Below are 12,967 nucleotides of genomic sequence, written 5' to 3'. Positions count from 1 at the left end.
CCCATTGAGGGACACGGTGTGGCGTCTCGGGAAGAACTATGCTCTACCACGGTGGAGCCCTCATCTTCTCAACATCAACAAACCTTACCTAGTGAAGCAAATGATGCACCAACCCAAGAACAAGAACAAGACCCTCCCTCTTATGTGCAAGATCAAGGACAAGATCAAGGTCAAGATAAACCAATCATTCATAATGGCTCCAATGAGGATCCAACCAACTCTTGCCCTTCTTCGAACATTGTTCAAGATCAAGCACATGAGATTGAGCAACCCCAAGCAATTGAGGAAGCTCAAGTTCAAGGTCAAGACGGGGACCCAAATGATCAAGTTGATCAAGTGACACCTCCAAGGCCAAGAAGAACCAAGGAGGAGATCGAGGCCCGTCGTTTAGCAAGAAGAGAGAGGACCCTTGAAATTCATGGACACACTCATGACAAGTGGAACCCAAGAAAGTGTTTGAAGCCCTTGAAGATTCAGATTGGGTGGAAGCTATGCATGAGGAACTCAACAACTTCAAGCGCAACAAAGTGTGGACCTTAGTAGAGAAGCCAAAGGAGTGCCGCAATGTTATAGGCACTAAATGGATATTCAAGAACAAGCAAGATGAGTTTGGAAACATTGTGAGGAACAAGGCAAGATTGGTGGCTCAAGGTTTCTCTCAAGTTGAAGGGATTGACTTTGGAGAGACCTATGCTCCTGTGGCTCGTCTTGAGTCCATCCGTATCCTTCTTGCTTATGCATCGCATCATAACTTTAAGCTACAACAAATGGATGTGAAAAGTGCTTTTCTTAATGGTCCTTTGCATGAAGAGGTGTATGTTAAGCAACCCCCGGGGTTCGAGGATCTCAACTTTCCTAACCATGTCTACAAGCTTGATAAAGCACTTTATGGTCTCAAACAAGCTCCTAGAGCTTGGTATGAGCACCTTAAGGAATTGTTGGTAGACCGTGGGTTTGATGTTGGGCTAATCGACCCCACTCTTTTTACTAAGAGGGTCAATGGGGAGCTTTTCGTTTGCCAATTATATGTTGATGATATCATATTTGGCTCTACTAACAAAGCTTTCAATGATGAATTCTCAAAGCTTATGACCGATAGGTTTGAGATGTCTATGATGGGAGAGATGAAGTTTTTCCTTGGTTTTGAGATCAAGCAATTGAGGGAAGGAACCTTCATCAATCAAGCAAAATATCTCCAAGACATGCTCAAGAGGTTCAAGATGACCGAGATGAAGGGTGTTGCCACTCCTATGGTTACCAAATGTCATCTTGCACTTGATCCCAATGGTAAAGAGGTGGATCAAAAGGTATATCGCTCCATGATTGGATCCTTGCTTTACCTTTGTGCATCTAGACCGGACATAGTGTTGAGTGTTGGTGTGTGTGCAAGGTATCAAGCTTCTCCTAAGGAGAGCCACATGATAGCTCTCAAGAGAATCTTTCGATATTTGGTTGATACCCCAAGATATGGTATTTGGTACCCCAAAGGCTCAAGTTTTATTCTCAATGGGTACACCGATGCGGATTGGGCGGGTGACAAGGATGATAGGAAATCAACTTCCGGGGCTTGCCAATTCCTTGGTAGGTCCTTGGTGTGTTGGTCTTCTAAGAAGCAAAATTGCATATCTCTCTCCACCGCCGAAGCCGAATATGTTGCCGCTGCAAGTGGATGCACTCAATTGTTATGGATGAGGCAAACTTTAAAGGAATACGGTGTCATTTGTTACAAAGTGCCTCTATTATGTGACAATGAAAGTGCCATCAAGATTGCCTATAATCCGGTGCAACATTCAAGAACGAAGCATATTGAGATCCGGAATCATTTCATTAGGGATCATGCTGCCCATGGTGATATTGAGCTTATCTATGTTCCTACCAAAGATCAACTTGCCGATATATTCACGAAGCCTCTTGATGAAGCAAGGTTCACTTATTTGAGGAATGAGCTAAATATCATCGATTCAAGGAGTATAGCTTGACCATCTTGCATACACACCTTCGTCTCAAAACTTTATTTGGTTTAGATGTGGGCATGCAAATAGGGGGAGTGCGGTTTAAATTATTGAGCTATCCCTCCCCCCATAATGCCAACATTAAAGATTTCATTCTCGTTATATCATATGTTGATATGTGAGCTTAAATGATGAGTATTGGTTTGGACCCAAGATATATCTTCGCGGTGCCATACCATAACACTCATATATGGTGGCCTAGGCCACCACACTCTTCTTCGTGAAGAGTTGGAGTTGTTTGGTTTTTCATTGGATTTTATTGACATCTCCATGTTCTTATGGGAAATCACTCTAGTTTGGCCTTATTTGCTCCATGTACCATTAACAGTTTGTACCTTCTAAAACCCAAGCCTACACTCTCCTATAAGCCATTTCCATCTTGCTCATTTGTCATGTTTGGTAAAAAACTTGGAGTTTGAGGTTTTTCGGTCGGATGATCTAGGTTGCTCCATCTTATTGGTAAATTTGCACCTTATATGTGACGTGATACTTTATTACATCATATATGGGTCTTGCAAATAACCAACGAAAGATAGGCCGGATTCCCGGTGATTCTGGAATTTTCCAGAACCCCGGATAATCCGGCCCTGAGCGACCCCGGAATATCCGGCCCGGCCGGATTATCCGCCCTAAGCTAGGGCCGGATTATCCGGCCTGGGCAGATCTTGAAAGGGTTGAGGTCGAGGCCGCAGGGGGTAAAACGGTTCATACCTTCCCCCCCCACGCACCTCTCTCCTCTTTCTCCTCTCAAGACCGCCGGATCTCCTCCTCCTCGCCGGAGACTCTCCGTCCGCCCCCCTCTCGGAGTTCTTGGGTGGATCGGGTGCATCTCCTCCCTAGCTACCTTCTCCTCCAAGCGGTTTCCACAATGGATGTGGGTATGATTCACAATCTCTAACCCTAGATGTTGTGTTTTATATGTGCTATTTTCTTGGTGGAATTGGTGTCTAGTTGTTTCAAATCACGTGTAGTGTACTCCTCTTGCATGCTATGAGGCCGATCTAGTCTTAGACAAGTTTTTGATTGAAAATCTGCACATCTCGCGAGGCCGGATTATCCGCCCCCCGAGCAGGCCGGATTATCCGGCCGGGCCGGATTATCCGCCCCCAGGGGACACCGGATTATCCGGCCTGGAGCTTCATCGCCGCTGCAGTTTTGCTTCAATCTATCATGTCTAGATTTGTACCGACTTATAGCATGTTTCTCGAGTATATTACTATATCTTACATGACTTATGAGCATTACCTTCTCTTTGCTACCCGCCTTTGCTTCTCACAGGTGGTGCTTCTCGGGGTGGTCGGAGACGCCAAAGGCATGATCGATCTAGTGACGAGTTTGCACCCAATGCACCTCGCAAGTCCGTCACTTCAAGGAGGAAGAACAAGGATGTGCGGGAGAACTACAAGGCCATGGATCCAGTCTCTTATTCCGCTATCCGCTTGAAGAACTGGTATGAAGATGTTCCGAGGGATGAAGAGATTGAGGGCAGGAGATTCTGGTGCATGGAGCAAGTGTTCATCTACAAGGACGTTTATGAGCCCATGAAGAATCTGAGACCCATGCAAGCTATCGATGTGGACATTCTAGCTGAAAACAATCACTTTGAAGATGCTATCTGGGTAGTTGGAAGAATGGGCTTGAAAGATATCATGAAGATTCAATGTGACTATAGCCCAGATTTGGTGAAGCAATTCTTTGCCACTTTGGCAATCAAGAATGATGAGGAACGCACTATGGAATGGATGTCTGGCTCCACTCACTGCAGTGCCACTCTGCGTCGTTTTGCTGGTATTCTTGGAGTTCCTATTGATGAGGGTCGTCGTCTTCATGGACCACAACAGACAGATAAGAATGCTCTTGCGAATCTCTATACCTCAGCAGGAAGGATTGGGTATACTAAGGGGCTGCTCCTCATATACAGTCAGTTGCTCCGGTTCTTTCGGGCAACCATTTGCCCAAGTGGTGGTAACAATGATGCTCTCCGGGAAGTCCTTGTGGACCTTATGCACCTCAGCTTTAAGTGTGCTCGTGATGGTAATGAGGTGCGAGACTACACTCTTGATATCATGGACTTTATCTTCCATGAGATCCGTGATGCCATGGTCTCCCGGACCACCATACCTTATGCACCCTACATCCAGCTTCTCATCAACAACTCTGTGACTGTGAGTGAAGATTTAGTGGGTATCCTTTGGTGAAGCACCATGTCAAGAAGGCCTACAAGCTTAAGCCAGTCTCCTCAGCTGTACCTGCACCTGACACTTTCATGGGTGATGCTCGTTCTAGTGGTGTTGCTCCTGCTCGTCATCCTGATGTCCCGGCTATGAGGAAGCAAGTGACCCGGCTTAGTTGGTTTCAGCGTCACATCCTTTGCATGAACATTGAGATCCATAAGGAGAACTATGCAGCTAGCCGTGAGCGTTCTGAGATTAAGCATACTTAGGCGGTTATTCTACACAAGCTCAGTGGTGATCAAGGTCCCCGCCTCAGCCTCCGGCTCACCAGGGTTACGAGTGGATGGCACTCGCACGGAGTTCCATGGAGTGATCTTGATGATTGCCTTCAAAGGTCCAACACCTCTCGTCGTTCTCCGGATGCTCCTGACACTGATGAAGAGGAAGAAGAAGAAGAAGAAGAGGTGCAAGAGTCCGATGATGATTATGCCTCCGAGTGATCCCCATGGGGCGAGTAGCATCGCGCTTGTCCCCTTTTTGGCGTCTCGATGCCAAAGGGGGAGAAGCGTTCTATTAGGAACTCTCTCGGGGATTTGCATGGTTTGGGCACAAGCATATGCGTTTATCATTCCTTTATTGCTTGTGTTCCCTCGTATTTGAACTATTTGCTTTGGTTGTGTTCCGTTTCCGTTTAAAACTATGTGGTGTGAGACATTGTTATGGTTTTCGGATTTCTATTTGTTGAGATCAAGGATATTACATTATGTGTGATGCTATATCTCCGTATTATATATCTACACATGGGTATGATTTCTTACATCCTATCTCAACTTCATATGTGTCAATGTCTAGTGTTAGAGCTCATGATGGATATCTCTTGTGTTGAGGCACCATACTCCTATGTGTTGTGTATTTGTAATCAAAAGCAAATTACTTGGATGCACACATGTAGGGGGAGTGCCTCTATGGTTTGCCATCATGCTTGTCTCTTTAGTGATTCTATTGCAAATCCGTATATTGTCATCAAACACCAAAAAGGGGGAGATTGTAAGAACATCTCTCACATTATGTTTTGTGTGTTTGATGTCAATATATATGATACACTAATGTTTGTTTAAGTGGTACAGGGATTACATAGATATTTATTCATGTGTGTTGGATTTGATTGTCTGTCAAAAGAAATCAGAAAAAGTTGGCCAGGCCGGATAATCCGGGCCGGATATTGTTGAAATATCCGCCCCCTGGTTTTGGCTAAGTCTTCGAGGAAATGCGGCTCAGTATGGGGGCCGGACATTTGCCCGGATAATGTCCCGGTATTGTACCAGGGCCGGATTATCCGGGCCGGATATTTTGGAAATATCCGGCCCCCTCGTTTTTGGCTAAGGACTGCAAGCAATGTGAATCAGTACATGGGCCGGACATTTGGCCGGACAATGTCACACTTTTGTCCCAATGGCCGGATTATCCGGGGGGCGGGGGGGCGGATTATCCGGCCCTTACTTAGGCCGGATTATCCGGCCCCCCGGAAGCAGCAACGGCTCAATTTTGAAGGGAGGTATAAATACCCCCCTTCTTCTACCTTGGTTGCTTGCTCAATCATTATCCAAGAAATCTGCCAAGCCACCTCCATTAGAGCCACCTCAAAGAAAGTCAAGATTCACAAGATCTCCTTCCTCCCCCAACCAAAGCTCTTGATCTTTGGAGATTCGAAGGAGAAGACACCGATCTACATCCTCACCGAAGCGTTCTTCATTTCCCCCTCTCTTGTTTGAGGGATCTCATGCTAGTGTTCCTATTTGGTTCCCTAGTTGATTTGTGTTGATGTATTGTTGTTGATTGTTGTGTTGTAACAGATTTGGGAGCCTCCAATTTGGTTGTGGATGTGTGCCCCAAGAACCTTGTAAAGGCCCGGTTTCCGCCTCGAGTAAATCCCTTAGTGGAAGTGGGCTAGGCCTTCGTGGCGTTGCTCACCGGAGATCTGAGTGAAGCCTTCGTGGCTGTTGGTTTGGCTTTCATAGAAACCACACTCCTCCAAACGTAGACGTACCTTCTTGCAAAGGAAGGGAACTACGGGAATCATCTCCGTGTCATCGCGTGCTCCACTCTCGGTTACCTCTATCCTATTCTCTCTATATTGCTTAGATATATCTTGCTTAGTTGTTAGCTTTGTCATATAGGAAAATTCACTTAGTTGCATATCTAGAGAATTTACCCTTTGTGTCAAGCCTAAATTGAAAAAGAACTAAAAATTGGTTAGCACCTATTCACCCCCCCCCCTCTAGGTGCGGCATACGATCCTTTCAAGTGCATAATCAAAATTCACATGTTCAGAGGTGACATAATCATTCTTAACACTTCTGGACATTGCACAAAGCTACTGAAAGTTAATGGAATAGAAAAATCCTTCAAGCATAGCAAAAGAGGCAATGCGAAATAAAAGGCAGAATCTGTCAAAACAGAATAGTCCGTAAAGACGAATTTCTAAGAGGCACCAGACTTGCTCAAATGAAAATGCTCAAATAGAATGAAAGTTGCGTACATATCTGAGGATCACTCACGTAAATTTTCAGAATTTTCTGAGTTACCTACAGAGAATTCTGCCCAAATTTGTGACAGCAAGAAATCTGTTTCTGCGCAGTAATCCAAATCTAGTATGAACCTTACTATCAAAGACTTTACTTGGCACAACAATGCAACAAAATTAAGATAAGGAGAGGTTGCTACAGTAGTAACAACTTCCAAGACTCAAATATAAAACAAATGTACTGTAGTAAAATCATGGGTTGTCTCCCATAAGCGCTTTTCTTTAACGCCTTTTGATACGTCTCCAACGTATAGATAATTTCTTATGTTCCATGCCACATTATTGATGTTATCTACATGTTTTATGCACACTTTATGTCATATTCGTGCATTTTCTGGAACTAACCTATTAACAAGATGCCGAAGTGCCGATTCTCTGTTTTCTGTCGTTTTTGGTTTCGTAAATCCTAGTAACGAAATATTCTCGGAATTGGACGAAATCAACGCCCGGGGTCCTATTTTGCCACGAAGCTTCCGGAAGTCCGAAGAGGAGACGAAGAGGGGCCACGAGGGGGCCACACCCTAGGGCGGCGCGGCCCCCCTTGGCCGCGCGGCCCCGTGGTGTGGGGCCCTCGTGCCGCCTCTTGACCTGCCCTTCCGCCTACAAATAGCCTCCGTGACGAAACCCCCAGTACCGAGAGCCACGATACGGAAAACCTTACCGAGACGCCGCCGCCGCCGATCCCATCTCGGGGGATCCAGGAGATCGCCTCCGGCACCCTGCCGGAGAGGGGATTCATCTCCCGGAGGACTCTACGCCGCCATGGTCGCCTCCGGAGTGATGTGTGAGTAGTCTACCCCTAGACTATGGGTCCATAGCTGTAGCTAGATGGTTGTCTTCTCCCCATTATGCTTCATTGTCGGATCTTGTGAGCTGCCTATCATGATCAAGATCATCTATCTGTAATTCTATATGTTGCGTTTGTTGGGATCCGATGAATAGAGAATACTTGTTATGTTGATTATCAAAGTTATATCTATGTGTTGTTTATGATCTTGCATGCTCTCCGTTACTAGTAGATGCTCTGGCCAAGTAGATGCTTGTAACTCCAAGAGGGAGTATTTATGCTCGATAGTGGGTGATACGTCCAAATTGCATCACTATTTTATATCATAATTTGCTGTTATTCATTGATATATTTCATATTGGAACACAATACTTATGTTATTTCATCTATTTTGCATGTTTCATGATTATTTGGAGATCGAGCACCGGAGCCAGGATTCTGCTGGAAAAAGCACCGTCAGAATGCAATATTTCGGAAGATCAGCTGTGGAAGGGAGTTTTACCAAAAATCCTATTTTTCCAGATGACGAAGGAAGCCAGAAGGAGGGGCCGGGAGGACCCGGGGTGGGCCCACACCCTAGGGCGGCGCGGCCCATGCCCCGGCCGCGCCGCCATGTGGTGCAGGGGGCCCACGACCCCTTTCGCCTCCTTTTCTTCGCGAAACCCTTCGTCCCGAAGACCTAAGCCGCGAGAGGAATCCTCACGAAGGGTTACGGCCGCCTCGCGGGGCGGAGAACACCGAGAGAGAAAAGAGCTCTCCGGCGGGCAGGAATCCGCCGGGAAATTCCCTCCCGGAGGGGAAATCGACGCCATCGTCACCGCCATCGAGCTGGACATCATCTCCATCACCATCATCATCATCTCCACCATCATCACCGCCATCTCCACCGCTGGACATCGTCACCGCTGTAGCAATTTGGGTTTGATCTTGATTGTTTGATAGGGGAAACTCTCCCGGTATCTATTCATACTTGTTGTTGATGCTATTGAGTGAAACCATTGAACCAAGTTCATGTTCAGATTGTTATTCATCATCATATCACCTCTGATCATGTTCCATATGATGTCTCGTGAGTAGTTCATTTAGTTCTTGAGGACATGGGTGAAGTCTAATTGTTAGTAGTGAACTATGGTTGAGTAATATTCAATGTTATGATATTTAAGTTGTGGTGTTATTCTTCTAGTGGTGTCGTGTGAACGTCGACTACACGACACTTCACCATTTATGGGCCTAGGGGAATGCATCTTGTACTCGTTTGCCAATTGCGGGGTTGCCGGAGTGACAGAAACCTAAACCCCGTTGGTATATCGATGCGGGAGGGATCGCGAGGATCTCGAGTTTAAGGCTTGTGGTTAGATTTATCTTAATTACTTTCTTGTAGTTGCGGATGCTTGCAAGGGGTATAATCACAAGTATGTATTAGTCCTAGGAAGGGCGGTACATTAGCACAGGTTCACCCACACAACACTTATCAAAACAATGAAGATTAATTAGGTCGTATGTAGCGAAAGCACTAGACTAAAATCCCGTGTGTCCTCGAGAACGTTTGGTCATTATAAGTAAACAAACCGGCTTGTCCTTTGTGCTAAAAAGGATTGGGCCACTCGCTGCAATTATTTCTCTCGCATTTTACTTACTCGTACTTATTTCATCTGTTACATCAAAACCCCCGAATACTTGTACGTGAGCATTTACGGTGAAACCTTCATCGAAACTGCTTGTCAACACCTTCTGCTCCTCGTTGGGATCGACATTCTTACTTATCGAAGATACTACGATACACCCCCTATACTTGTGGGTCATCAAGACTATTTTCTGGCGCCGTTGCCGGGGAGTGAAGCGCTATTGGTAAGCGGAATTGGTAAGGAACACCTTTACTGTTTGTGCTGATTTTATTTCTACCTACTGCTATAAGTCATTATGGAGAGATCTCCTCTTCAATTTCTATTTGGGAAATCTACTACTACTGCAACGGTAGTGGATGAGGCGCCAGGTGAGGAAGTAATACCATATAAAATACCTACGAAAATTATTGAACATGTTATGGATAACCGCTATGAAGGGGATGGAAGCTGTCCATCCTGGTGATCATTTACTATTTTTGCATGAATTATGCGGGTTATTCAAATGTGCAGGTATTGCTATGAATGAAGTTAGGAAGAAGCTATTCTCTATATCGTTTGTCCGGTAAAGCGGCGCATTGGTATAAATTGCTTGAAGAATGGTGATTCTATTGATTGGGAGGACATTGTGCCTTTATTCTATTCCAAATTTTATCCTCCAAGTGAAATTCACAAAGATCGGAACCGCATATATAATTTTCTGGCCTCATGATGGAGAGAGTATTGCCCAAGCTTGGGGGAGATTGAAGTCTTTAATGCTCAAATGCCCCATTCATGAGCTTCCTGGTAATGTTATTATTGATAATTTCTATGCAAGACTTTCTTTTCAAGACAAGACCTTGATGGATACTTCTTGTTCTGGATCATTTACGCGCAATAAAGAAGAGTTTAAAAGGGACCTTCTTGATCGGATCCAAGAAAATACGCGAAGGTTGGGAGAACGACAAAGATAGAGAATCAGGTATAATTTATGATTATAAATGCATTGAAGCTTTTATGGATACTGATACATTTCGTAATATTAGTGCTACATATGGCCTTGATTCTCAAGTTGCTGCAAACCTTTATAAAGCTTTTGCCTCTCATTATGAATTGCCTAAGAAGAATTTTGATAAGTATCATGAGCCGTATAAAGATAAAATTGATTCATCTATTAATAAGTGTGTTGTAGTTGAAACTGCTGATCGTGTTATTCCTGAAGCTTATATTGAAAAAACTCCTTTTCCTGCTAAAATGAAAGAGTACTCTGTTATAAATAGTGCGGTTCATAAAAGTGAAAAGAAACCTAGAGAACACTGAAGAACAAATAAAAGTTGAACTCTGCTGTTGCAATAGTTAAAGATCTTGTGACTTGAAAATGTTGATGATGGTCATATTATTTTACGTGAAGATGCTTCTAATATTGTTTCACATCCTAATAAACCCAAACAAGCTAGTGTTCCTATGCTATCTGTTAAAATTGGTGATCATTGCTATTATGGTTTATGTGATATTGGTGCAAGTGTTAGTGCTATACCTTATGAGCTATACACGGAGATTATGCACGAAATTGATTCTTGTGAACTTGAAGAAATTGATGTGGTTATTCAGCTGGCTAATAGAGAAACTATTTCACCAATTGGTATAGTTCGAGATGTGGAAGTTCTATGTGGTAAGATTAAATATCCTGCTGACTTTTTGGTACTTGGTTACTGCTGCTAGTGATTATTGTCCTATCATTTTTGGTAGACCTTTTCTAAATACTTGTGGAGCTATTATAGATTGCAAGAAAGAGAAAATTTTGACTAAATTTGCTGGTGAATCTTATGAGTTTAACTTCTCTAAATTTACTAAAACTCCTTATAAAGCTGATTTGCCTAGTAATGATTTTAAAATGGAGCGGTGTGCATCTATTGTTCTTGTTCCTAACAATCCTTTGCAGCAACATTTGGAGGATAGCGAGAGTGAAGTTTTTAGGAAGGAAAGAGAGGAGCTTGAGGAGATTTTTCTTCGCCAACCTATTCTCAAGCATGATTTACCGGTGGAAGACTTGGGTACAACACCGCCACCAAAGGAAGATCCTGTTTTTGATTTAAAGCCTTTGCACGATAATCTTAAATATGCTCATATTGATGATAAGAAAATATATCCTGTTATTATTAGTTCTAAGCTTACGAGTTTGAAGAAGAAAGATTATTGCAAATATTGAAGAAACACCGAGGTGCTATTGGCTATACTCTTGATGACTTGAAGGGGATTTCTCCCTCTATTTGCCAACACGCCATTAATATGGAAGATGATGCGAAGCCTGTTGTTGAACCTCGGCGTCGTCTAATTCCTAAGATGAAGGATGTGGTAAGAAATGAGGTATTACGACTTCTTGAAGCTGGTATTATATATCCTATTGCTCGATAGTAGATGGGTTAGTCCTGTGCATTGCGTTCCTAAGAAAGGAGGAATGACTGTTGTGCCTAATGATAATGATGAGCTCATACCTCAAAGAGTAGTTGTAGGGTATAGAATGTGCATTGATTATCGAAAAGTTAATAAAGTTACTAAGAAAGATCATTACCCTTTACCATTTATTGATCAAATGCTAGAAAGGTTATCTAAGAATACTCATTTTTGCTTTCTTGATGGTTATTCTTGGTTTTCACAAATTGCTTGTTAAAGCTAAAGATCAAGAGAAAACCACTTTTACTTGTCCCTATGGAACTTATGCTTATAGGCGTATGCCTTTTGGTTTATGTAATGCTCCTGCTACTTTTCAAAGATGCATGTCTGCTATTTTTCATGGTTTTTGTGAGAGTATTGTGGAAGTATTCATGGATGATTTTTCCGTCTATGGGAATTCATTTGATAGTTGCTTGCGAAATCTTGATAAAGTTTTGTAGAGATGCGAAGAAACTAACCTTGTTCTTAATTGGGAGAAATGCCACTTTATGGTTAATGAAGGAATTGTATTGGGACATAAAATTTCTGAGAGAGGTATTGAAGTTGATAGAGCTAAAGTTGAAGCTATTGAGAAGATGCCCTATCCGAGGGATGTTAAAGGTATTCGTAGTGTTCTTGGTCATGCTTGGGTTTTATAGGAGATTTATTAAAGATTTCTCCAAGATTTCAAAACCTCTTACTAATCTTCTTCAAAAAGATGTACCTTTTGTTTTTGATGATGATTGTAAGGAAGCTTTTGAAACTCTAAAGAAAGCCTTAACAAGCTGCTCCTATAGTTGAACCTCTGATTGGAATTTACCATTTGAAATTATGTGTGATGCTAGTGATTTTGCTTGTAGGTGCTTGTTCTTGGACAGCGAGTAGATAAAAAATTAAATGTTATTCATTATGCTAGCAAGACTCTTGACGCTGCTCAAAGAAATTATGCTACTACTGAAAAAGAATTGTTGGTTGTAGTCTTTGCTTGTGATAAATTTAGATCTTATATTGTTGATTCAAAAGTTACAATTCATACTGATCATGCTGAAATTAGATACCTTATGACAAAGAAAGATGCTAAGCCGAGGCTTATTAGATGGGTACTTCTTTTGCAAGAATTTGATTTACATATTGTAGATAGGAAAGGTGCTGATAATCCTGTTGCTGATAATTTGTCTAGATTGGAAAATATTGCTTATGATCCTGTTCCTGTTAATGATAGTTTTCCAAATGAACAATTAGGCTGTAATAAAGGTGAGCTCGCGAGACAGTCCTTGGTATGCTTGATTATGCTAACTTTATTGTTTCCAAGTACTTGCCTCCAACCTTTTCGGCTCAGCGAGAGGAGGAAATTCTTTTATGACTTGAGGCATTAT

The sequence above is a fragment of the Lolium rigidum genome, chromosome 5 (genome assembly GCF_022539505.1).
Source record: "Lolium rigidum isolate FL_2022 chromosome 5, APGP_CSIRO_Lrig_0.1, whole genome shotgun sequence".
Lineage (NCBI taxonomy): Eukaryota > Viridiplantae > Streptophyta > Magnoliopsida > Poales > Poaceae > Lolium > Lolium rigidum.
This window is presented reverse-complemented; position numbering follows the sequence as displayed.